The 26,166-nt window shown below is 43.8% G+C and overlaps 1 protein-coding gene across 10 annotated transcripts in view; it reads left to right on the top strand.

The window, feature by feature from the left end:
- The first annotated feature begins 6,685 nt into the window (after positions 1-6,685).
- The window catches only part of HDAC4 (histone deacetylase 4), a 438,771-nt gene continuing 419,290 nt past the window's right edge, over positions 6,686-26,166 (top strand). For 4 of the 10 annotated variants that reach the window (XM_005299905.3, XM_005299903.3, XM_008163408.3 and 1 more), the window contains exon 1: positions 6,686-6,844. The gene's annotated coding sequence lies outside the window, so the exon portion shown is untranslated. Of the gene's footprint in view, positions 6,845-7,262; positions 7,471-26,166 lie in introns of those variants that run through there. The other 6 variants (XM_008163409.3, XM_008163407.3, XM_065562158.1 and 3 more) reach the window with 4 other exon arrangements.

Genomic DNA, 26,166 nt, shown 5'->3' with positions numbered 1-26,166 from the left:
AAGCATAAGGGGAAATGATCAGGAAAAATGGGATGTGGGCAGAGTGTCTCAAAGCTCCAGTTATGTTCAGATGCTGGAATGACCCCTTAGGGCAGTGGGCCTGCTCTAATTTATGCTAGTGACCAAACCAGCTCCCAGCTGTACCCCAAAATGGAAAGCCACCAAAGTGGACATAAAGCCACCTTGTTTCCCCCCTCTTAGATCAGCATTGATCACAGTTCAGTCAGATCCATATAGGAACCTTTAGAGCCTCCAAATATTACTCTGTCAATTGTACTACCCACGATTAATAAACTTTAAGACCCAAAGGTAGTTAGGCACCTACATATCTTTGAGGATCTGGGCCTTGTACCCATGTCTCTTAGCACTTAAAAAAAAATGAAAGCGCACACACACACACAAAATTTGGCCCAAAAAGTAGATTGCAGAACCACCTCAGAAGCAAACCCAAAACCTCACCAACTAAAGAATAATGGGCAAACAAGCCCCCAAACCAATATAAACTAAAAAGGAAACAAAAAGGTGCTTCAGCCTTATGCAGAAGGATGCCAATGATGTACTTAGGCATATATTAAAGGGGAGAGCATTCCAAAGTTTCAAGTCTTCTTCTACATAGAAGGGTCTGTTTCCTATTTTCTCATGCTTAAGATGACCAGAAGTCCCATGTTCGGTGATCTTAAGTGTGGATTTGTGGGGGGGTGTAAGGTTACAGACCATGCTTTGGATAAACTGACCCTACTGTAGAAATATTTGAATAATAAAAGTAAGACTAGAAACCTGATCAAGAATCCTTTGAAGTCAATGGGAGTCATTCCATTGACTTCAAAAGGAGCAGTATTAAGCCATCGCTGAACTATGGAAGCCACAGCAGTTCCCAGAGCACAGGCATCACTGAAGCTTTCAGATGAAGGCTTTTGAGTAGTTGAATTGCCACATTCTGCAATAGTTCCAATCTGCAAGTGGTGTCCACAAATAGCCGCAAGTAAAATTCTAGGGATCTATCCTAAAGAAGTGGAGTGTTAGGGAGAAGCCTGAGCCTCAGGGAAAAAATGTTACATCTGGATGCTTTGGAGATGAAAAAAACAATTCTTACGATTGCCAAAATGTGAGAGTACATTGTTTGGAGCTTGGTAGAAAAAAAACAAAAAACAACAACAAGGGTGACAAGCCAATTCTGCAAGTATTTTATACCGGAAGCTCTTCCTGGCAGATAAGGAGCTACCCACCACCACAAAGACAGAGATTTAACATTACCAGTATGGAAATCTGTCTCATATCCTACAATGAGATATACATACATATTGTGATTTTTTAAAAATACAGTTGCTATTAGTTTCCTTCAGGTCTTAACCCCAGACAAGTGAATTGTGGGAACTACAGGGCAACAGAATTATTTTTCTTTGTGGAAGATCTGGAAGCTTAAAAAAGATTTAGCAAAAGGCAATTGATCAGTCCAAACAACTATCACAAGCACTATGCCGGGATGATCACACATAAATAGGAAATTATGTATCTATTTTATATCTTGTAGATGAGAATGGCAGGAGGTCATGCTCAGGAAGGCTAAGTGAACAGTACAAACGTATTCTATGGGCAATGAAGGAGGTATGTCTTTATACAAAACACAGTCAACCTATGGAATTTGTTGCCTGGGGATGTCATGAAAGCCAAAAGTATAACTGGCTTCAAAAAAGAATTGGATGAATTCATGGAAGATAGGTCCACCAATGGCCATAGCCAAGATGGTCAGTGATGCAACCAAAGCCCCGATTGTCCCTAAACCTCTGACTGCTAGAAGTTAGGCCTGGATGACAGGGGACGGATCACTTGATAAATTGCCCTGTTGTTTATTCCCTCTGAAGCACATGGCACGGCTGCTGTAGGAAGATGGAATATTGGTCTACATCAGGGGTTCCCAAACTTTAACAACCGGTGAACCCCTTTCACTAAAATGTCAAGTGTCGCAAACCCCCTCCTAAAAATTAATATTTCCAGGGATTTTCTCCTTTACCTGAATATAAATTATAAAAGCAGTGATCTTGGACATTTGTTTTTATGACATGCTTATTTACACACTATTTATTATTATAATTATTTATCATTACAGTATTTTTATTACATTATGAAAACAGCAATACTCTTCCAAGATCTCACTTTCGTAGCTTGTATCGCTTTGAATAAGCCTGTTATAAGGCTCCTATGTTTCATCAAGGAGCATCAGATGTGAAACAGCTTGAAGGTATTTAAGAAGCCAACTCAGAGTTCCTCCTACACAAGCATTCAGGTCTTGAGCAATCTAGGCAAACAATGCACATTACAACAAAGCTTAAACTTGTTCTTCATAATAATTTTAAAAACAATACTATTTAATTTTAAAAAATCCACCTCCCTTTCCATTTCTTATAAGAAGTCTTGAAGTTTAAATCTCCTCAATGTGATAGATAGGCTTGCTTTGATGTGCTTAGCTCTCGGAAGTCCAGGGGCTCCGGGCTGCTGTCCTCGTGCTGCCCGCGGTCTCTAGGGACAGCTCTGTCTGCCATTAGGGAATTTTTTTCCGAGAACCCCCTGTAACATTTCGTGAACCCCCAGGGGTTCACGAACCCCAGTTTGGGAACCACTGGTTTACATGGACCATTGGTCTGACCCCAGTATGGATATTCTTATGAATATTGCAGGATAAAATGTTTGAAGCATGTTTTATTAGTTTCAGATATGGTGCTGAATGACTCCAAGCAAAATGAGAGTGCTGCCAACCAAATCCTCAGGCCAAGCAAAAAACTACAGATGGTGAAGATCCTACAATATATTAGAATAACTGTTTAAAGTAAAAAATCTAATTAAACACTAAATGATTGCCAAGAAAGTATGGAGGTAAACAAAAGGGGCACCGAGGACTCCTGATTGCTACTTATGGCAATTCACATAAGGATTTCTCTTATACCCTCTAGTGGATGTTTGATACCATGAGGAGGTGTGCATGACAGCCCTTTTACAGACAATAGTAGCTGCAAAACAGAAGGGTGAGTGCATCTCAAGAGCAGGATCTTATATAGACAATTCCTCAGAACGAATTAACAGTCTGATTGTCTGCTAATAATTGAACAGGTAGTATATGTCCAACATATTTTGCATTTCCCCCCATTATTCCAACAACCAAAAATCAGTAATTTGCTGAAATTTACATTACCTGCACTGGCTAAATATACTATGACAATCTTCTATATCTTCTCTTATTCCTAACTGTTGTTAAAATTGGAACAGAAACAAGAAGTTCTATTTTTTAAAAGAAATTCAGGGTATAAAACACTTTAAAAATTAGCTATGGTAGTCTCTCCATTGGTGCTTGGTTCTTTTTTGGGGTTTGTATTTTAATATTCAAATTTGATCCAAATTTAAACTTTTCCACGCCTTATTTCCACTTCCTTGTAGGAAATGGGCTGGAGGTGGTACTTTGATGTTTGTATCAGAACAGAACCTGCAATGTTCCATGTCATTTCCCCAAATGGCTTGCCTGGGAGGATAAGAAAGAAACTTTCCCATAAAAACTCGGGAGTTTGAAGCAGGTGGAAACACTGGGAGAAAGTGCGTGGTGCATGCTGTGAGGAAGCCCAGATGAGAGCAGCAGGGTACCAAGCAGTTTCTACTAAAAGGACTACTATAGAACATGGACAATGCTTTGCCCTGGAATCTTATTTTCTCCTGGCTGCTGCAGCTCCTCTCCTTGGCTTCTCGCTCTTATTGTCATCTAGTGAGAGCAGTTTCAGCCAGTGCAAAAAAGGGGAAGTGAACAGACATGAGCTCCTGGTGCTGAGGAAGGATGCAACGTGTGGCAATGGATCAGAAGACATTCAAAGGGAAAGCACAATCACCACTCCCACACTCAGTCAGAATCAGCATGTGAATGTGTGGAGAGGAGGACAGACTGCTCCCTGTGCTTTGCAGGCCAAGGGCTAGTCTACACTGGCAACGGCGCTTTAACGTGGCTTGTGTAGTCATGGCAGAGCGCTGGGAGGGAGCTCTCCCAGCACTCTAAGGGTACGTCTATACTTATCTCTGGGTCCGGCGGTAAGCAATCTATCTTCTGGGATCGATTTATCGCATCTTGTCTAGACCGTCGATGCCGGTACTCCTGCTCGGTGAAAGGAGTACCGGAGTCGACGGGGGAGCCTGCCTGCCGCGTGTGGACCTGCGGTAAGTTCAAACTAAGATAGTTCAACTTCAGCTACGTGAATTCACATAGCTGAAGTTGCGTATCTTAGTTCAAAGTGGGGGGTTAGTGTGGACCAGCCCTAAATACACCCACCTCCATGAGAGGCGCGGCTCCCAGCGCTGGAGCACTGTTTACACTGGCGCTTTACAGCGCTGAAACTTGCTTCGCTCAGGGGGGTGTTTTTTCACTCCCCTGAGCGAGAAAGTTGCAGCGCTGTAAAGTGCCAGTGTAGAAAAGCCCAAAGGGTCTTCTGGCTCCCTTTACTGTCATTTACACCCCACTCCACACCCACTTACATTCCACATGTGCCTACTCTGCACTCCTTCATGTTCCATCATGCCCCAGTCTTCCCTCATCCCTGCCCCCTCTGCAACCTATGTGAAGTCATCCAAAGCCCTTGCTATGTTTATTCCACACACATGCATTTCCTCCCATCCACCAGTGAATGGAGGTGGAGGAGGGAAAGAGTCTGCCAGAAGATCTCCTGGATAAGCTTAGGACTCAGCCCGTTTTGAAGAGAGAGAACAAGTGTGGCCAAACTTACTGACCTCCGAGCTTCATACAATAATTTTCAGAAGTTCAAGAGCCACAAGACACGCCTAACCTGCCCCACCGGATGGTGCCTGCTGGGCCATGGGGTTAAAGCCCTTAGATTCCCCCCTCCCCAATGCAGGGCAGAAGCCCCTAGTCCCACCACCCCACCATAGGACAGAAGCCCTGAGCTCCCCCACCCAGTCTGGTAAGTGGAGAATGGGGGGAGGGAGTACAGGGGGGCTCTGTGAGCTGCACTTTAACTGTAAAAGAGCTGCAAGCGGCTCACAAGCCAGTTTGGCCATTCCTGAGGTTGAACATGGGGAAGCTCTATTCCAGATAGATACCTTTTCATTCCTATGGGGATACACAATCCTTAGTGGACAAGATTTCCCTATGCTTCAGGGGGAATCCCTAATACCATTAGGTGGTGTTTCCCTTGCCTAGAGAAAACCCCATTCCTAGTGGACAAAGTTTCTTTGGCCCTGATCCATAATGGTATTTAGGTTCCTAACTTTCATTGATTTCTGCCTAAATACATTTGTGGATCTGGCTCTGGCTCCTTGTGGAAGTCAAACCAAATTAGGCAGGTCTTCCTTTGCAGAGGGGAAATCCCACCCAAGTGGGTGGAGTTTATCTGTTTTTAGGGATTCCCTGCTTTTATGAGGAGAATCTTGTCAAAAAAGCCTTCCAAGATCTGCCTGAGCTTCAGCAGGGTGGGACAAAAGCAATGACTTTTCCACAGCATTGCCAATTCTTACAGTGTCATCAAGAGTCATGATATTTGGTGTTTTTCTTACAGCCTCAGCTCCTGGAGTCATGTGATGTGACAGTCTCAGCTTTCATTTAAAGAAAGAGTATGTTTCAAGCCCTTGTGGTTGTAGAGACAACCTTGAAAGTGTAAAATCTGAAGACATGAAATCAGAAGGTACATAAAATGACCAAACATTTTTTTAAAAAGTTGATTTTGGGGGGCTTGGCTCATGATCTATGAACCCTTAGAGTCAGCAATACTGGTACACATTCCTTGGAGGATTGAGGAGGAGCCGTGCCCACCTTTGAAAGCCTCCTGCAGATGGGAGAGGTTGTCTAGCTAGTCACATCCAGGAGACATGTGAGGGAAAGGGCCACTCTTGTTGACTCCTAAGATAATTTGGGTCCTGATAGTCTGGAACAGCCTGTATGGGGTTTGGGTCAGCAACTAGTTAAAGGGGCCATGGGTTTGAGAAAGGGCTGGGGGGGCCTATGACAAACAGTACTTCAGCTGGGGCCCTTGTGTTTGGGGTCAGGGGTGTAGTGCAGATCATGGGGTTTAGTCAGTTTAGCGCCCCCCCCATCGCCACCCAAACAAATGCATCACCCCTCCAGCCCCCGGCTCCCTACTTCCCCTTACCCCTTCGCCCCAAATTCCCTTCACAGTTCCCTGCCCCTGCTTACACTTTCCTGTTTATAGCACCCTCCACAGCTCCCTGCTTCTCCTCACCCCCACCCTCCACATTGACCCCCAGGGCTCCCTGCTTCCACTGCCCCATCCCTCCCTCACCCCCCACAGCTCCCTGCTCCCACCGCCCCATCCCTCCTGCACCCCCTTCCCCACAGCTCCCTGGCCCACACTGCACCCCATACCTACCACCCCCTCCCTACAGCTCCCTGCCCCACATTGCGCCCCATCCCTTCTGCACCCCCGTCCTCACAGCTCCCTGCCCCACATTGTGCCCCATTCCCCCACAGCTCCCTACCCTACATTGTGCCCCATCCCTCCTGCCCCCCCCCATGGCTCCCTGCTCCCGCCGCCCCATCCCACGGCTCGCAGGCCCACCCGCCGCATCACTCCCCCCCCACGCAACCAGCTCCCTGCCCACACTCCCCCCCATCGCGCCTCTTCGGGGGTGGGGGTTGGGGTTGTGCTAAAAATAGCTGCCGCTTCCTGATTGGCGGAGGGAAAAAATGGTCGCACCACGTGACTTTCCATCTAAAAATTCCAAAATGGCGGATCCCATCACGGGCTGATTCCGTTGGTGGCGCGCGCGCCGCTGTGTCCGCCCAGCGCCGGGCCCTCCCCGTGGCTTGCCACCACCCCGAGCGCCTGCTGCCGCCGCACAGGTCAGTACCTAGCTCCCCCGACCCGCGCGGGCCGTGCAACGTGTGCCCGCATCTATACGGAGGCAGCCGCTGCGCGGCCCCTTTAAAGCTGCGGATATTTTTGTCTTCCGGCTTTTAATTCTGCTGAGGCTGCTCCCGTCCGCTGGGTCCTTAAAGGGATGGGTCGCGCACGGCTATTTTTCTCTCTGGTCTGAGTGGCGAACGCGGAGGGTTCCGGGCAGGAGGTTGATGGGCAGGTCGGAGCACCAATGTGGGGCGTCTTCACTGCAGTGGCGGGTGCGTTTGAGCCCCCTTAAAGGTTCACGCTGCACTGTGATTAGGTAGCAGCGATGAGAGGGCGGGGCTCCGTCAGCTCACCAATAGGGGAGGACGAAGTGGAGTCGGGGGCGGGTCGTGAGGTGACTGACCCTTGGTGGGGCCATTCAACGCGGGGCATGCGGGCTCCGCTCTCTGGCGGTTCGGCGTGGCTTGGGTTTTTGTGAATGAGCCGGGTGGGGCCGGGGCTGTGGTACGTCCCGCCCCCTCCGGGTCTCTGCGACTCCACCCTCCCCCCACCCCCGCTCAGTGAGCAGCGCTGCCGCCGCCTCGCTGCTGAGCGGGGCTCGGTGGGGAGCGATGCAGCTGGGGTGAGTGGAGCGGGGAGCGGCTACGACGCCGCCGCCTCCTGCCACTAAGGGGTTGGGGACCGCGGCCCGAGAGTCTCCCGCAGAGCAGGGGGCGGGGCTGGGTGTCTCTGTCCGACAGCCTCCTCCCGTGTGTGTCCGTGTCCGGCCGTCACTTGTGTGTGTGTCTGTCCGGCCGTCACGTGTGTGTGTGTGTGTGTGTGTGGCGGGGGGGGGGGGGGTTGTGTCTGTCTGGCAGTCGCTGTATGTGTGTGGACTATGACAGTAACTCGGGATGTGTGCTTGTGTGTGTATATATATGTCTATGTCTGTCCGGCAGTCACTGTGTGTCGGGGGGAGGGAGGGGAAGGTTGTCTGTCCGGCAGTCACTGTGTGTGTGTGTGTGGGGGGGGGCGATTGTGTCTGTCCGGCAGTCACTCTGTGTATGGGTGTGGGTGTCCCTTTCCGACAGTCACTGTGTGTGCGCGGTGGGGAGGGGGGGGGAGGTTGTGTTTGTCTGGCAGTCACTTGGGTGGGTGTCCAGCAGTCACTGTGTGCACGTGTGTGTAAGTGGGGAGTTGTCTATCTGTGTGTCCAGCAGCCCCAGTGTGTGTGTGTGGTAGCGTGTGTGTATGTCTGTCTGTCTGGCAGTGGCTCTGTTGTGTATTGGGTGGGGGGGGGGGCTGTGTGTGTCTGTCTGGCAGTCGCTGTGTGTGTGTTGCCCAACAACTGTGCTGTGTGCCGGGGGAGGGGTGGGGGTATGTGTCTGGCTGTCTCTGTCCAGCAGTCAGCATGTCTGTGTATAGGGTTGCTGTGTGTGTCTGTGTCTCTGGCTGTCCGTCCAGCACTGTGTGTTGGGGGGCTGGCAGGCTGTCACAGGCACTGGTGTGTGTGTGTGTGTGTGTGAATCTGTCCCTGCAGCAGGGTGACCCTTGCAGATGGAGGCAGGGAGGATTTGTGTGTACTCACATCCTCCATCCATCCTACTGCCCAAATATCTCTCTCAATTCCCTGTGCAGAGCTGTGTGTCTATCTCACCCAGTTAATAGTGAAGACATGTTCTGTGAAGGGGTAGGGGTATGGGTGCGGGGTTCTGGCATTAAAAGGGCTGAGCTCACTTGCAAATTGATTAAGCTGTTTACAATTCTGCTTTTTAAACCAATTAAAACAAAAATCAAAATTTCCCTTTAAATTATGAGTGACAATTAATTTAAAAAAATCCTGACAGGATAGTACTATGTCTGTATTACATTTAGGAAATAAACTCTTAGATAAAATGGCAATTTTGGTAGTTGAATTATTCATAGCTGAGAAATAAAACCTAAAGGAGACTGCTGGGGTAAAGAGGTGCAGATGGCTCTTTAAACTGTAATCGATTACTGCTTTGAATGCTTAGTTATAATTCCAGTATTTGGGAGATGGCACAAAACAAAGCTATGCAGTGGCCTGTGTTCTTGTAAAAGTTTTTTAAAATATGATTATTGTCCCCTATTACACCTTCTGCATATGTGCCTGTGCTAATATGACGATAGTCCAGGCTATACATGTATGTATTGTATTATTCAAAAGTGACTTTATCTGATGCTGATACCCATTCAGAGTAGCTGTTTTGATCTTTATGGTAATTTAAATGTATTTTATGTAAAGACTTATGTGGGAGTCTTATGCATTTCATGCTTATGGTAGTTTTTGTATTTCATTACCTTGTTTGAGATACCAGTAAATCAGCATTACAAAATTCTGCTTGTCCACTTATGAGCCAAATAGATACTTATTAATTGGCAAACAAAAAAATAATTCTGTCTTATTATGGTAAGAGTGGACAGTAGATTGTTTTGTATGACAAATATTCATGAGTACTTTTAGGCTGTTAAACTGTTAATATACAACACAAAATGACAGTATCAAATCAAACTTATGGGTAACATTCTGGCCTACCCCTGCACTGTGCCTTGTTCCCTTCCCCCCTGAATTGCTGTGTGTTTAAAAGGGAGTTTTACTGTATGAAATGTTGGTTTGTGCAACAATTTTCATGTCATAGTTTAAAAAAAATAATTATAATGTATTTGGAGCAGTGGGAAGGGAGGTGATACTGAGCTGCTGTTTGGATTTATGCTGCAGGAATTCATCAGGAAAGATGCTGTATGCAATACTAGTTTCTTTAATCTTTTGATTTTGTGTGTGTGTGTGGCATTGTAAGCACAGCATGACCTCGTAAGCAAACTCACTTTTATTACATGATGATTATTTGACATTATACCAAGATACCTCATACCATTTGCAGGGAGGTAAAGCTGATGCATTCTGTTTCTTCAAAATACATGTAATGATATTAAGTGGCTTATGTACATATTTGCATGACACTGAAGGTTTTTTCAGTTTGTCATTAGATATGCTGTGACAGCTTTCGTATAAAGCTTTGCATAAATTAGACTTGTCACTTTTAAAATGTTGACGTTCTGGATTTAACAGAATGTCCATTACTGTAGATTTGCCTAATATTTTAGGGGGGAGTTTATGGAAGTTTATTTCACAAGTAACTGAGCTGTCTGTGAGAGAAGTGTGGGTGGATTGGGCAGGCAAAAGTCACCCACCAACCTGGAATCAAGACACTGAGAATGTAGTAGTTGTGTATTGGGGTCACTCAGTCACAGTATGGATCCTCTGGTCTCACCTCATCCACATCTGTCTATATGGGCTAGTGTAGAGATGCCTGTATTTTACTTTCTGCATAGCCTCAATGCGAGATTTAAGTCATGTAGAGAGCCTTGTATTTGCACTCTGTACCTAAGGTGAGTTTCACTCTTATTGAAGAAAGGCATCAGAGTACATCTGGATTTACTGCTGTTACATAGCATCAATAAAAGTGACTTGTGCGGTGTTCACTACTGTCAGTGCCTTCGATTGTGGCCAAAAGTTACCGGAAGTTATCTATCTAAATGAGAGCTCTTAAAAAGGGCAATATTTAAAAAAAGCTAAGGAACACAAAAGTTTATGTAGCCTGATTCTTGACAGGATTTCTTTTTTGTAATGTGGCCTGTCATTGCTTTGAATTCTAATAGTGGTTGAAAGATCAGAAGTTGTTTTAGAGTTTTCACATTAAAAGATGCTGTTGTAGCTCCAGAGTCTGCCTGAAAGATTTGAGGGGGCATTGAATTAAGAAAGCTCAGCTGCTTGTATACAAATATCCAGCAATTACAAGGCAACAAAATTATTGCACTGTTCCATTGTTACCATGGCAACATGTTCACTCAATTACCGTTGGAAATGTAAAATGCCACCCAGTTAGAAGAGGCCACATTTTTTTTATAAACGAAAATATGTAAGAGAGAAACTTCATGAATGTTGTGCTGTTTTTATATTTGCATGTCTTAGGCATGTGCATCTTATCAGATATCCTTCATTATTAATATCAATTGTGTTCACTTATTTTTGGACCTTTAGAATGCCATGTTTGAACTTCAGTATTTAATTTTGCTTCAGGGTTTAGATTTTAGAAAGGTAAAATGGATTAAACCAACACAAACATATTCTGGAAATAAAATGAGAATAGAGGGGAAGCTTGTCAATTATTTAATAAAGGTAATGTAAAAACAAATTTGAGTAAAAGCGGTTGTCTCATCTGATGGAACACACTTGGAGAATTGAGTGTTCATGGGCCAAGATTTTCAACATACTGGTAAGTTAATGTACAACAGATGTAATCAGACAAGTCTGAACAGGAGATAACTTTATAGGGTCAGTGGTAAGAAAGCAGTGAAAGTAAAATCCCAGAATGCCTTGTTATAAGTAGTAGCCAGGAACCAAAAATTAGGAAACAGCAGGATCTGTGCATAGAATTCCTGATATGGGATTGACAACATAAATTAGATCTCTTGTCTACTGAAGTTAATCAGCAATTTAAAAAAAGCTTTTAAACAAGGTGGTGATGGATATTACAAATTTTCAGTAATCTAGTTACTTGTTTAGATTATGGCTTATGTTTAAATTTATAAGAACAAAATACAAAATTATACAGTCAACATGCAAATTTTAAAGCGTCACACTCAAGCTGAAGTTTCAATAACGACTTCAGATTCAAATCTGAGGGTGGTACAAAAGGAAAAATGGAGGTCTCTTCCATACCAGTTTCTGAACCAGAAATTACTATTGGTATTCCAAAATTAATAGATACACTTGGAAAACCAGGTGACTGTGCGCCAGAGATAGATATGAAAGATGAGGGTGGGGACTTTACAAGTGATGTCCAGGAGCAATGAATGGTCACACACAGCTTTTGAGACTTGAGTCTGGTTGCTGTCCCTGAGCCTTGCTATCACAGCAGCTTTTGATAAAAGGTGGCTGAAACTTACTGCTCCCCTCTAGCTGCTGAAAGGGAAGAAGAGACTGTTTCTTCTTTCCACTTTTCCTTAGAGCTTCTTCAGTGTATGCGGGGGGAGGGTTTCTACTACTTTACCCATCCCTTGGAACCTTTTTTCTACTGTAGGGATTTGGGTCGGGAGCAAGTTCTCCATGCAATCTGCAAAATTCTTCACTACCATGAATTACTCTTTCATGTCTGCAGTTGCCACTGCTGGTAGCTTTCTGATGCAGCAGCTTGAATTGACCTGATTTGAGTTTCATTTCTGCTCACATGGTACACAGTGAAACTTCCAGTTTCTTCTTTATATACTCTGATGCTACTGTGAACATTAGCAGAGGTACAGGAGTTGCCTGTCTGCAGGCTCATGAAAACATGTAATCAGTTCTCATTCTCTTAGAATCTGGGCTATCTTTGCAATCATAAGAGTGAGAAATAAGAACTTATTAAAAAAACAAAAACTTAGTTTTTACAGAAATTGAGGACTTTAAGCTCACTACCCCCCACCAGACAGCTAGAGACAGCTTTCCACTTACCTCTGTGGGGTAGATTTTTAAAGCTGTGTCCAATTATGTCCTTGATTTGAAGATGTAGAATGTATGAAATCACCACTTTAGGGCCCTGATTGTGCAATTTGTAGTGCAAAGGTGGTACATTGTTCTACCTGGGCTCAGCAGTCTGCTTGTAGGCTTGGGGCCTAGGATTGTAGTTTAAGGAAGTTACAGGCAGTTTTTTTTGTTTCAAAATGCATAAAGCATGTATCAAAGAAACTAGTGGGTACAAATGTTGGACTTGATAGGTGTAACTCTTCTTCCTTAAGCATTTAGTTATATTGCTAGTGCCCTTCAGAACTTTGAGAAGTGGGGAGTAGTCAAGGATTTTTTTTTAAGGTAACTTCAAAGATAGGCAACAAGATTTGAGATACAGACTAAGAGAAAACTAATTTTTCAAAAAAAAAATATTTTTTTTCTTTAAGTTGAATATTTTCTTTATTGTAAGATGTAAACAATAATATGACCACTCTTCCCTCAAAGACAAGTGGCTGATTTGATGTTATATGCACTTAAATCCTGGGTGTGTTGAATGCTTGGGTACATGCAACCTAAGGCCAAAGATGAAAACTTGCCTTTCTTAGAGTCCTTGAAAATGCTACTGAAATTGCAGTTAGAGCCCATACTATGCTTTTGAAAGGTCTCGACTGTAACTAGTCCCCAGCACTCTTTCTGAAGTACAGTATGGTGTCCTGTTGGCTAAGTGGAGGAAATAATTATCAAGGTATTGGTCTGTGTAGAAGAAAAATCAGGGCTTCAAAAATTTGATAGTTTAGGCCTTGGGCTATAAGTAATACGCCTGGATGAAAATATTTGCTACCATGCCCCCTGCAATTTAAAAAAAGAAAAATAGCTCTAGGCCACTTGACAGTATATTTCAAATACTGTTAAATATGGTATTTAACAACTTTTAGTTTAATAGATATTTTTAAATGTGACTTACTACTACAGCTGAATGAATAGTAGAAGAAATATTCATTGAATATATTTGATAATACCCCCAGAAGTAGTGTATGTGCAGAGTAGTATTTGCCTAGCTACTGTGCTGGTTGAAAACCACAAACAAGTATTAGTGGAGTACAGTATTTGATGAACAATGATAACATTCATTAAATATTTGCCAAGTATTCTTCAGTCAATACTACTTACTAGATCCTCTGGTATTTTCTTTTCCTTCCTGTCTTCACTCAACATTTCTTTTTTCCTGAGCTACCTTTGGTTAATTCCCTCTTCTCTCTTGTTCCTTTCCTTGCCTTATGTTCTCTGCCGCCTCCTTTATAATGTCTCCGTTCTGCTTCACCCCAACCCCATAAAGCCAGGTATTGGAGTTAAAATTGTAACTAGACTTCTTGTGGCTGAAGCACTAAATCTATCATCTGAGGGCTTGTCTACACTGCCCACTGAATCGGCGTGTACTAATCGATCCGGCAGAAGTCAATTTATCATGTCTAGTATAGATGTGATAAATCGACCGCTGAGCACTCTCCCGTCGACTCCGGGACTCCACCAGAACGAGAAGCGCAAGCAGAGTTGACGGGAGAGCGTCAGCTGTCGACTTACTGCAGTGAAGACGCCAGGGTAAGTAGATCTAAGTATGTCGACTTTAGCTACGCTATTCTTGTAGCTGAAGTTCCGCATCTTAAATCGACCCCACGCAGTAGTGTAGACAAGCCCTCAGAGTGATATGAAAATGGTGGCAGGCACTAAACAGGGGTAGCTTTCCTGAATTCATCCCTCTGCTTTGTTGCTGCTGAGAGTCAGTTTCTAATACTTGACCCTTCTCCTAGTTGTCATTTTTTTAGACCATTTCCCCAAATAATAGCTTTGATGTCTGCCTTTGCTGTTGCTCTCAACTTTCTGAAGTCTTGGCATAATGAAATTGACCTGATTCTTTTCAGTTTCATTGCTGCCTAGAGGTCTGAAAAAAGCAGTGAAAACTGGTGAGACTTTGGGTCAGTTTTCACTTTGCTGCAGATTGTTGGTGCTGAGAAGCAGCAGGGGTATTGGAGCTGTCTGTAGAACCAGGAAGACAGCAGTAAATGATCACTTTATTCCATTCACATTTTGCAGGCCTTCTCAACCATAAGAGCTAGATAATTAAAAAAAAAAATGAAAACTTACCTTCTGCAGAAAGTGGTCGGAAAACTTCCTGCTTGCCATCCTCTGTTCAAGTTTTTGTATGCTTCCCGCTACTATGGTATTTGAGTGCCTTGGATGAGCAATTTCTCTTGCTATTTGGAAATTACTATAATCCTTTAACAGTATGTCTCCAGAAGAGAGACCGAAAGGAGGTAATGCCCTCTGGGGTCAGGGAGCCGTGTGTGTGTGCGTGTGTGTGTGATGCAGGCAGGTGATGAGATGGAGAATATGTATAGTGGGGTACTTGTCCTCTTCTCTCCGTATAGCCGAAACTGAATAACCAAGACAATGCCTCAGGTGAAATCTGGTTGTCATGTCTGTGGTTGCTGGTGTGTTGAACCTCTCATTTTGTAAAGTCTGACCTCCTATAGACCTGCCAGTATATATATATATCTGCTTAAGAGGGCTAGGATTTTATAACAAACCTATAAATTAGTGGGCTGGGACAGTAATGAAGCAGAATACTTCTTTAAAAATAAATTCCAGGATTAGAACATCAGTAATTTGGGGACCTGTACAGTGAACAGAACGATAGCAGCACCATATGGTGTTTTAGGTGACCTCTTAAAGACACACTTTCATTCTGAGGAAAGCACTTACATCTGATTTCATTTGTAATTCATACTCCTTACTTTTTGGAAAGATTTAATAGTGCTGTAGTGAGATCTCCTATTAAGATTTAATTACTTTTATAAAGTGTGTTAACATTTATTAGTATACTCTGATTTATTATAAATAAAACTAAATTACACTTGTCAAATGAGCAAAATAGCTTTGGTTTCCTTATTCAGTTTGCATTAACTGAATCTTGAGAAACAGCAAGTAATTCATTATAGGCCTATCATTAGTACAAGTTAGATTCCCCTGTATTCATTCATTTTCCTAACTTGCAAAGCTCTGTATTCCATCTTCTCTGCAATCCTGCAGGGAAAAATGCAGAATTTGTAGCACTGGGATTACATCCCTACTAATAACTTCCAATATCAAACTACCTCAAGAAGGAGTATCGAGGATACTAGAGAGAGCCCCTTTTAAACCATGAGCTTCTAATAGCAAAAGGGAAAAAACAGGAACACTAGCCAGGGAAACTTTTTCTAATGTTCTGTTTTTTCTGTTTTCTTCAGGGGGATAGTCATCGTGAATGGTGATATTTTACTTCATTTTAACATAGGATTAATCTTGTAGCTTTTACAAAACTCTGTACTCTGTTAACATAGTTTCAGTGTGATACATTTTCTAAATAGACTAATATGGTTTATAGAAACACTTTAAATCTACTCTGTATAAAAATGTGCATGTTGGGGGTTTCTGGTTTAGTGTTGTTTATAAAGCATTTAGTTTTATGCAGTTCAGATGCTTTTGTTGGATTGATGTTTAAGCCTGAAACAATAAATTAGTTCTATTGTATGACAGCCTAAACCAGCATTCAAAGTGGGAGTGTTGTTCAAACCATTATGGAATTACATTTTCCCTAGGGAACTGCGCAGTCATCTGGTTGTGTGTTGGTATTTGTTCTAGATTGTGTTGAACTTCGGATTATAGGTTCTTCTTATCAGTCAAGAAACTGGACTGACTCTTTTTGGCATAGTTTCCTATAAAATATGTAATTACCAGTCTGGTATTATGTCTAAATAGTACAGCATAGCCAAGTAAAAAGCAGATAATTATGTAGTATTGGCTTATTTAACAGTGTACATTTTTATTTAAACATTATTGAGCCTGTAACTTTAAAAAACAGTGAACTGTAAGATTGAGACAACTTAATTTAGGAGGGAAGGTGTGTGCAAAGGAGAGAGAGGGTGGGATTAATGCTAGAAATGAAGGCTGGTTCTGATCTGCTCATAGTGAATATTTGATAATTTGAAAGAGGAAGGGTTAGACATACTCCATCTTTCACTCACACCAATATCATCAGCCTTAACTTTGAGCTTCCTTACTTGGGTTTTCAGTTTAACAGTCTAAAGGTTATCTAACTCCCAAGAATGAGGGAGAAGGCTACACTTCACAGTTCAGATTCAGACATGGAAGGTCCCAGAAAGCTTCTTGACTGTAAATTCTCTAACTTTCCCATATGGTGTATTATGTTTAACTCTTGAGGTTTATTTAAAAAAAAAATTCTCATCTGTTATGTAGTGAACTAAGTATCTCTCATCCTCAAGACTGCAGGGAACTCTGTCGTCTTACATCGCATCTGACAGATAAATTGTAGCAGTGTTGGTCCCAGGATATTAGAGAGACAAGGTGGGTGAGGGGATATCTTTTATTGAGTCAGTTGTCAAATAGAAGAACAGCTCTGTGTGGCTCGAAAGTTTCTCTCGCTCACCAACAGAAGTTGTTCCAATAAAAGGTATTACCACACCCACCTTATCTGTCAGATATAGTTTTGTAAATATTCTACATCAAATGGGTTCTTAAAGCATTAGATGGTATAAAGACCAGGACTTGAAAAATGTTCCAGAATCCTACAAGCAGGCAACTCATATAAAAAATACAGGTGGGCCCCCAGCAGGTTTCAGAGATGAGCACCTAATTGGGAAGCCCAGCATGTGTACCTGTTAAGCTGCTGGGAAAGGAGAGGAACTGGACTCCCATCAGGGATCTGTCTCAGGACTGTTGGTTGGGTCATGTCTTTCATAGTGGCCTTGTTGGAAAAGGGTGTAGAATAGCACCCTCCTACTCTCTCATCTTGTGGGGATAGGGAGGGGCATTGAGCAGCACACAATCATTGTCCTTTTGTGTTACTCTGCTTACCTAGGCAGAGGATGTAATTTCTAAGAATGAAGTCAGTTGCTCAGTATTCTGAGGAACAGTGAAACCATTTCTTCTTTGAGTAGCATCCCTATGGGTGCTCCACTTTAGGTGCACGTGTGCCTTTGGCAATTTTTGGTAGCGGTGCCTGTCTGCCCACTCCTGCACCCTACCTTGTATCCAGCAGCAAGACTATATAGGGCTGTATGGGTGATTCACTTCGGCCTGAGATGGAGTATCCAGCATGCCTGCTTCAATCAGTCAAACTTGCCTTGGCTAGTTGTTAGTAGTTTGGTATGATTTAATTGGATGTGTCAGTTTTTTGTAAGAGGATTGCTCCTTGTCCTCTTTATTTCCACCCTCCTCTTCCTGGGAGGTTCTCTCTCCGTTGAAGGGGTATGCCAGCATTACCAGGGTTCAGACATTGCCTCACTTGTCAGGAAGTGATCCTGGTCCACGACAGGCCTTTCTGGTGTTTGTTGCCTTGGAGAAAGACTTTCCCTGCTCTTAAAGAAGTTGGACTTCTATGGAAAGGAAGAACTAGGGGATCAAGTTGAGACAGCTTATGATGGAGCACTCTTTGTCCCACTTTGGACCAAGGTTACTAGATCCTCCCTGTACACCACTTTTCAAGCACACACAATGCCTTGTTGACTTCAGCTCACTGTTCACTTAGATCTTCTAATGGAAAGACTTTAGAGACCTCTGAGAAGGTCTCTAAGAAAAGGAGTTCTGATTCTCCCAACAAAGAGCCCATATTGAAAAGACCTCAGTCTCCTCATAAGTTGACTGGGCAGGTTCCTGTCCTCATACTGTTGGGGCTCCAGGCTCCTCCAGTACCGATGGTGCTCCCAAGTCCCTGTGCTCTTCTGAAGGCCAAGGCTCCAACTATGTTTCAGTACCTAAACCACCTTTGGTACTAGTAGGATTCATCCAACTCAAAAGTGGGAGAGACTGGTTCTAGCAAGTCAGTACTGATGGATATTCCTTGGTAGCCTCCAATTTCCAAGAGCCCTGGTACCGCAGATGCCTAAGTGGCTGCATCAGTCTATACCTGCATCCAGGCAATCAACATTGTTGGTACCATCAACTTCCTCTGCAAGGGATCTACTTGAACAGACTGAATAGTTCATTGGTCCTGCTAGAGAAGGCAGGGGGCTGGACTCGATGACCTTTCAAGGTCCCTTCCGGCTCTAGGAGATAGGATATCTCCATTAATTTATTTATTTTATTTTATTTTATTTATTCATCTGGCATTGCAGGAATTTAAATATGCTGAAGACCCAGAGTCTCCCTTTTTGAGGGGTACTGAGCGCATTTTGGTACCGAGATCCATGTGGTCACAGGAACTACATCTTTCCCTGGAGTTACCTGATTTTCCCTGTTCTCTGGTTGAACTCCCCCACTAGATGGTGACATTTCTTCAGTCTCTCAAATCTCAGTGTGTGGCTCTCCTACTCCACTTACCATTACTGGAGTCCTCTTACTGATACCTACAGGAAGAGGGGTGATTCTTGGAGGATACACTTTGAAGCGCCTCCTCATTGGTATGAATAATAATGTTCTGTATGGTTCCCTTCAGTGGCCATATTGGGACTCTTGGGCAGCCTGCCATCAGCAATTTTCTAGAGCCTCTAGCCTTGCTTGCTGGAATCATCTAGACAGTCCTCCTCCATCTGTTTCCGCTTGGCTATCTGAGCAGCAGGAGAAAGAGGCTACGGTGGAAAAGGACACCACCTCACAGCTAATATCTCTTCCAGACGAGGCCATGATGTCTCCCTCACTCTCCCTGGTTGACAGTTTCAGGGCCTTGTGAAAGAAGGTGGCAGATTCTTTGCAGGCACCCCTTGAAGTCACAGCACAAACTGTTGGACATTTTACAAACATCATCGTCTGCTTGACTGGCCTTGCCCATTTATGAGACACTTCTGGATCCTGCCAAGACTATTTGGTAGACGCTGGCAACAGTACCACCTATTTGCAAGTGTGCTGATAAAGTATTCTCTCCCGCCAAGGGTTCTGAATTTTTATTTACCATCCTTCTCCTAATTCCTTGATCGCTGAGGCTGTAAACAAATGTGGAAGATGGCACCACACTAAATTGATGCCATACAACAAGATTCAAACATCTTAATCTTTTTGAACGTAAGAGCTATTGATTGGCAACCCTGCAGTTTAGGATTGCCAATTACCACGCTTTTATGGCAAAGCATAATCACACCAACTATTCCAAGCTTCACTCCTTTATTGAACACCTTCCAAGAGAACATTGAGAGCAGGTCCAAGCCATCATAGCTGTGGGTTGGCTGCTTGACAACACTTGTACAGGCCTCCCTGGATGTCACTGATACTGCTGCTCCTTCCATTTCCACAACAATTGTTACATGGCCGGCATCTTGGCTCCAGCTCTCTGGATTCCATATGAAGGTCCAAAATACAGTTGAGGATCTTCCCTTTGATGGTTTTAAACTTTTTACTGAGAAAACGGAGTAATTTCCAGGTGTTGACTCCAGAGCCACCTTGAGATCTCTTGGAATCTACACACCTGCAAGTAAATGGAGATCCCACCCCATTCAGTTGTCTGGATTCCAACCTGAGCTTCTGAGGAGGAAATCAAGATTTCAGAAGAATAGTCAATTCACTACACCTGGTTCAACTACAGAACCCTTCTCATTATTAAAACATCAGTTTTGACAGGCTGGTTGAGGGTCTGAATCATCCCTGTTTTTTTGCATCTCCAGTTGCAACAGTTTGCCCATCTCCCTCCCTTCGGGGGGACACTCTCCCATTTTCAACTGTCATGAGAATAGATTACATCCGACAAATGGATCTTAGAAGTCATAACATTGAGGTGCTCCATCCATTTTTACCTCCCTTCCCCGTCCCTCTTCTGGGACCCCTCTCATGAGTATTTATTGAGGCAGGAAATCGACTCTGACATGGCCAAGAGAGGCATGATCTTACCTGGATGTCTGCCAAACAATCAGCCTTCTGGCTACTCCTCATCTACTTCCTTAAGATGCTGGTTGGGTTCTTCAACTTAAGAGTACGTAACCTTCAAGGTATGATTCCTCAGTGGTTCCTGGGAGCACTGCTTGCTCTGTGGAAGTACAACAGGTATTGTTGAACAGCAGGACATAATCCACCCAAAATACTTACCTTCCAAAGTGGAGATGATTCAACAATTGGTGTGAACAGCAGCATCTTCCACTTACTCATTCTTCGCTCTCCACTGTTCAAGGCTTCCTCCTGAAATCAAAAGACAGGATTATCTTTCTGTCCGAATCCACTTGGTGGCTATAACGGCCTTTCATTCCTCAGTTGACGGATTCTCCGTGTGGTTAGCCCTGCAACAATTAAATTTATCAAAGGATTGGGGAACCTTTTTTCCCTCGGGTAAAAGAGCCACTCCTGTTTGGGATCTGAACTTCATATTCAGGTGTCTTTTATGAGACCTCCCTTTGAATCAATGGCTCTTAACCTATCCATGAAGACTGTTGAAAAGTCCGGGAAATAGGAGCTTTAATGGCAGATTCATTCTTTATAGTATTTTTCAAGGATGTTTTATTACGTCTGTGTGATCTAAATTCCTACCTAAGGTATTGCCCAAGTTTCAGATTAACCAGGTCATCCATCTGTTCTCTCTCTCTCTTCCCCCCCCCCCCCTAAAACCACACCAGACCAGGAAGGATGCTGTTGTACACAAACTGGATGTCAGGAGGGCATTACCCTTCTATCTGGACTCAACCAAGTCCTGTAGGAAGTCTCCTGGACCGTTCATGTCAATTGCTGACAGATCTAAAGGGACTACAGCAAGGGTAGGCAACCTATGGCACGCGTGCTGAAGGCGGCACATGAGCTGATTTTCAGTGGCACTCACACTGCCCGGGTCCTAGCCACCTGTCCGGGGGGCTCTGCATTTTAATTTAATTTTAAATGAAGCTTCTTAAACATTTTAAAAACCTTATTTACTTTACATACAATAATAGTTTAGTTTATATATTATAGACTTATAGAAAGAGACCTTCTAAAAATGTTAAAATGTATTACTGGCACGCGAAACCTTAAATTAGAGTGAATAAATGAAGACTCGGCACACCACTTCTGAAAGGTTGCCCAACCCTGGTCTGCAGTCTCCATACAGAAGCTCTCTAGGTGGATTTCTGGATGTCATTTCCTGTTCTGAATCTATTGATATACAGCCTCCTTCTAGGGTACTGGCCGAATCCACAAGGGCGCTCTCTAACTCAGTGTCACTGCTCAAGAAAGTTTTCATCGCTGAGGTCTGCAAGGCTGCAGCTTAGACTTCAATACACACCTTTCTCAAACAATGTGTGGTGGTCTATTTTTCCAGATAGGATACTGCCCTTGGGAATGCAGTCTTGGCTATAGTCCTGGATTCTAATCTGAAACTCCCCCTCCAGCTGGGGGTACTTCTTGGTAGTCACCTGAGGTACCAGTAGGGACATTTCAAAGAAGAAAACGTTACTCATCCTGTGCAGTAGCTGGAATTCTTTGAGATAGATGCCCTGTGAGTACTCCACTACCTGTCCTCTGTCCCCTCTGCTTTGGAGTTTCCTCTGAGACTGTGCAATGGGGAAGGTTTGCCCGCATACCCGGTCTAGCCTCTGCGTGGGGCACGAGGATGCATAGGGCACATGCATGAGCCAACCAGTAGTGCTACTGAAGAACTCCAGTCAAAGTGCATAGTGTGCGTGCACACCTGAAGTGGAGCAGCCATAGGGAGGCACATCTTGGAGAACTCCAGTTACTGTAAAGGCTGAATAACCTCTCCATTCTTGTTAATTTCACAGTTCAGCTTCTGAAGATTGTGGCTGTGATAAGAGAATGCAGGTCTTCCCTTCCCTGCATATGCACTGAGAGGAGCAAATGGTTTGAGTTCCTGTCTTAGCTGCTTATATTTCCTGAACAGCAACAGTGACTGGATTTTTGTGAACTTCAATTTCACTGCTGCTGTCAGCCTGTCAGCAGCAGCAGTAAAATGGACCTGACATCTTGCAAACTTCAATTTGTTGCTACTGGCACTGACCAGCAAGCCTCAGCCACTCAGGAATTTGCTTAGGATCTGTAGAAATGCATCCTGCAGAGTAGGCCCAATACTCAAACTTCTATTTAACTGTCTTTTAGTGCTTTGATCAGTGGTCTGTGGTGACTGTGAAAAGGGAAAGATTGGGTCTCTGCTTTTCAACTATAGTCAAGTGTTTGGAAGTCCTTTCTCCAGTATAGGATTTAGTACTCTGCCAGAAAAAAACCCATGAGTTAGACTTCTTTCCAAATCCAGTGGATTGGAAGCAGAGTTTTTTGATAATGAAAGTTCTTCCTGCAAGTTGTTTACTGAACAGACATTGTCTCAGGGCCTCTGCCTCTGTGTTTTCCTCTTTTTTGTTTGGAATAAGAGCTTTTTGAAATGGATTCCTTCCTCTAGGAATTTAGCTTCTGTTTTCCTCACCCGCCTTCCCTCAGAATCTTGTATTTGAAATGGAAAGCAAAGATTGGGGCAGATTCCTTTGGCACCAAAAGATTTGCTCCAACTCTTACCCACAGTCAGAGGTTCTCAGCAGCTTCTTATCTCTTCAGGATCGCTTAGACAATGACAGAGCAGTTTTGAACTAAGGGTACGTCTATACCCAGCAGCTAGTTTGGCGGCTGGCAATCGAACTTCTGGGTTCGACTTATCGCGTCTTGTCTGGACGCGATAAGTCGAACCCGGAAGTGCTCGCCGTCGACTGCGGTACTCCAACTAGACGAGAGGAGTACCGCGGAGTCGACGGGGGAGCCTGCCTGCCGCGTGTGGACCGAGGTAAGATCGAACTAAGGTACTTCGAACTTCAGCTACGTTATTCACGTAGCTGAAGTTGCATACCTTAGTTCGATTTGGGGGGTTAGTGTAGACCAAGCCTAATACTGCATCTCACCGGAGCCTGCATAATGTGTCTCAGCCTTCAAGCAAGTTCAGGAGAAGGGAGACAAGTTTTTAGATGCTGAAAATGGACAGTATAAGCTGAGATGGGCTGATGGCCTTGCTGAAGAAACTGCATGGCAGATTCAGTGGTAGAGATGTGATTTGGATCATTAAGTACTACCAAGGAGATGTGGATGAACTCATCAACGTTATTGAGAATTGGGCTGGCCTGTGCCAGGAGGAGCAAGACCCAGTCCAAGGCTTCACTGATCAATAAACTGATACTAAACCCCATTTTGAACTGATCATTGAGATACATTGCAAGAGTGAACAAATGGTGGCACTGGTTAAGAAAACCACAGCACTTCGGGGGTCCCCATCAAATCTTTCTGGCAGCAGAACCATCGGGCCAAGTTCTAAAGGTACCATGGCTGGCTATACTTCTGTACCAGATGACTAGAGGATAGCTAATATGATGCCAATTTTTAAAAAAGGCTCCAGAGGTGATCCTGGCCATTACAGGCTGGTAAGCCTAACTTTAGTACCAGTCAAATTTGTTGAAATTATAGTAAAGAACAGACTTATCAGACACATAGATGAACATGATTTGTTGGGGAAGAGTTAACACGCCTTTTGCAAAGGGAAATCATGCCTCACCAATCTCTTAGAATTCTTTGAGGGGGCCAACAAATGTAGGCAAGGGTGACCCAGTGGATACAGTGTACTCGGACTTTCAGAAGCTTTTGACAAGGTCCCTCACCAAAGGTTCTTAAACAAAGTAAGCATTCATGGGGTAAGTAGTGGAGAGTCTGAGACATAAGTCCTTGTATCAGAGGCCTGAGGCCTGAACTAAAGTAGTGGTCAAGCCTTGCTAATATAAAGCAAAGTTAACAAGAGACAGGCTGTGAGCAGGCTCACCGAATCAGGCAAGAATAGGGCTGATATTGCAAAAACACATACATTTCTGAGAAATGCTAGGTACAGGACACACGCATAAATATATTTGAGAAAGGTGGTACCAGAACACCCTGATACCAAATGAGTACAAACACATTCCCCAGAGATAACAGGAACACGTTGACCTCTCTTAAAGATAAGGTCAGGACCACAGTGTGATCGAACCAACATGTACAAGGTATATGATGGTAGCTAACCACAGGGCAGGGCAATATGTAACTTGTTTGTATTGGTGTATAAAATGGAGTCTCAAAGAGAGCATCTTTAGCTAGCCTATGACTGAGCTGGTCTACTGTGAAAGGCATACATGTGTTAGTGGTCCTGTAGAGTCTATGGGATACTAGGACCATGCTTCTTTAACAATAAACCTGACCGAGTTTCTTTGCTATTAACGAGCTTGTGGTTATTGGGCAGTTCGATCAAGGTCTGCTGTGCCAACTATCTGCACAGAGCTGGGACAGCAAACAGAGAGAACACACACTCAACCAACATCTGACAAGATGGAAGTTCCCCTCATGGATTAGTAATTGGTTAAAAGCCAGGAAACAAAGGGTAGGAATAAATAGTCATTTTTCACAATGGAGAGAGGTAAATAGTGGTGTCCCCCAGGGATCTGTACTGGATCCTGTGCTGTTCAACATATTCATAAATAATCTGGAAAAGGGGGTAAAGAGTGAGGTGGCAAAGTTTGCAGATGATACAAAATTACTCAAAATAGTTAAGTCCAAAGCAGATTGAAGAGTTGCCAAGGGGTCTCACAAAACTGAGTGACTGGGAAACCAAATGTCATATGAACTGCAATGTTGATCAGTGCAAAGTAATGCACATTGGAAAACATAATCCCAACTATCCATACAAAATTAGGAGATCTAAATTAGCTGTTACCACTCAAGAAAGAGAAATTGGAATCATTGTGGATTGTTCTCTGAAAACATCTGCTCCGCATCACATTGAGCACTCAAAGTGAACAAAATGTTAGGAACCATTAGGAAAGGGATAGATAAGAGAAAATGTCAATGCCACTATATAAATCTGTGGTACGCCCATGCCTTGAATACTGCATGCAGTTCTGGTCACTGTATCTCAAAAATAGATATATTAGGATTGGAAAAGGTACAGAGAAGAGCAATAAAAATGATTAAGGGTCCAGAACAACTTCCATCTGAGAGAGATTAAAAAGACTGGGACTTTTCAGTTTAGAAAAGAGATTAAAGGGGGATATGATAGAAGTCTTTAACATTGTGACTGGTATGGAAAAAGTGAATAAGGAAGTGAGGTTTACTCCTTCACATAGCACAAAAACTAGGGGAAACCCAGTGAAATTAATAGGCAACGGGTTTAAAACAAACAAAAAAAAGTGTGCGTTCTGTGAAGAAGTCAACCTGTGGAACTTGTTGCCAGGGGGCGTTGTGAATGCCAAAAGTGTAACTGGTTTAAAAAAAGAACTAGATAAGTGCATGGAGGCTAGGTCCATTGATGACTACTAGCATAAGATGGTCATGGATGCAACCCCATGCCCTGGGTGTCCCTAGTCTCTGATTGCCAGAAGCTGGGAGTGGACAACTGGGGATGGATCACTCAATAAATTGCCTTGTTCTGTTCATTCCCTCTGAAGCACCTGGTATGAGCCACTGTCGGATACTGGGCTAGATGGACCTTTGGGCTGACCCAGTATGGCCGTTCCTATGCTCTTATGGTTACAGTGGCTGACGGGATCTGAGAGTGGAGGGAAGGATTATCCAGATTCATCTGAGCAACTTGACCCCAAAGGCTCTGGATCAACTCTGTCATCCTCAATGATGGTCCTTCCAGGGGTCTCCATCTCAGTTGCTGGAGCCAGCCACATAAGTAGGCAGTCTGCTCAAGTAGTCAGAAAGTGAGAAGTGGATGTTGTTGAAGCAACAGTGGTCAGGCTGGGGACTGGAGCCAGGGATCAGAGAAGGAATCAAGAACCAAGAGCAGGAATGGGGCAGGCACTGGCTGGGGCTGGAGCAGGAGCAGCCTTTCAGAACCACTAAGCGGTAGGGGATACTTCTGGCGAG

The sequence above is a fragment of the Chrysemys picta genome, chromosome 11 (assembly GCF_011386835.1).
Source record: "Chrysemys picta bellii isolate R12L10 chromosome 11, ASM1138683v2, whole genome shotgun sequence".
Taxonomy (NCBI): Eukaryota; Metazoa; Chordata; order Testudines; family Emydidae; genus Chrysemys; species Chrysemys picta.
This window is presented reverse-complemented; position numbering and strand designations above follow the sequence as displayed.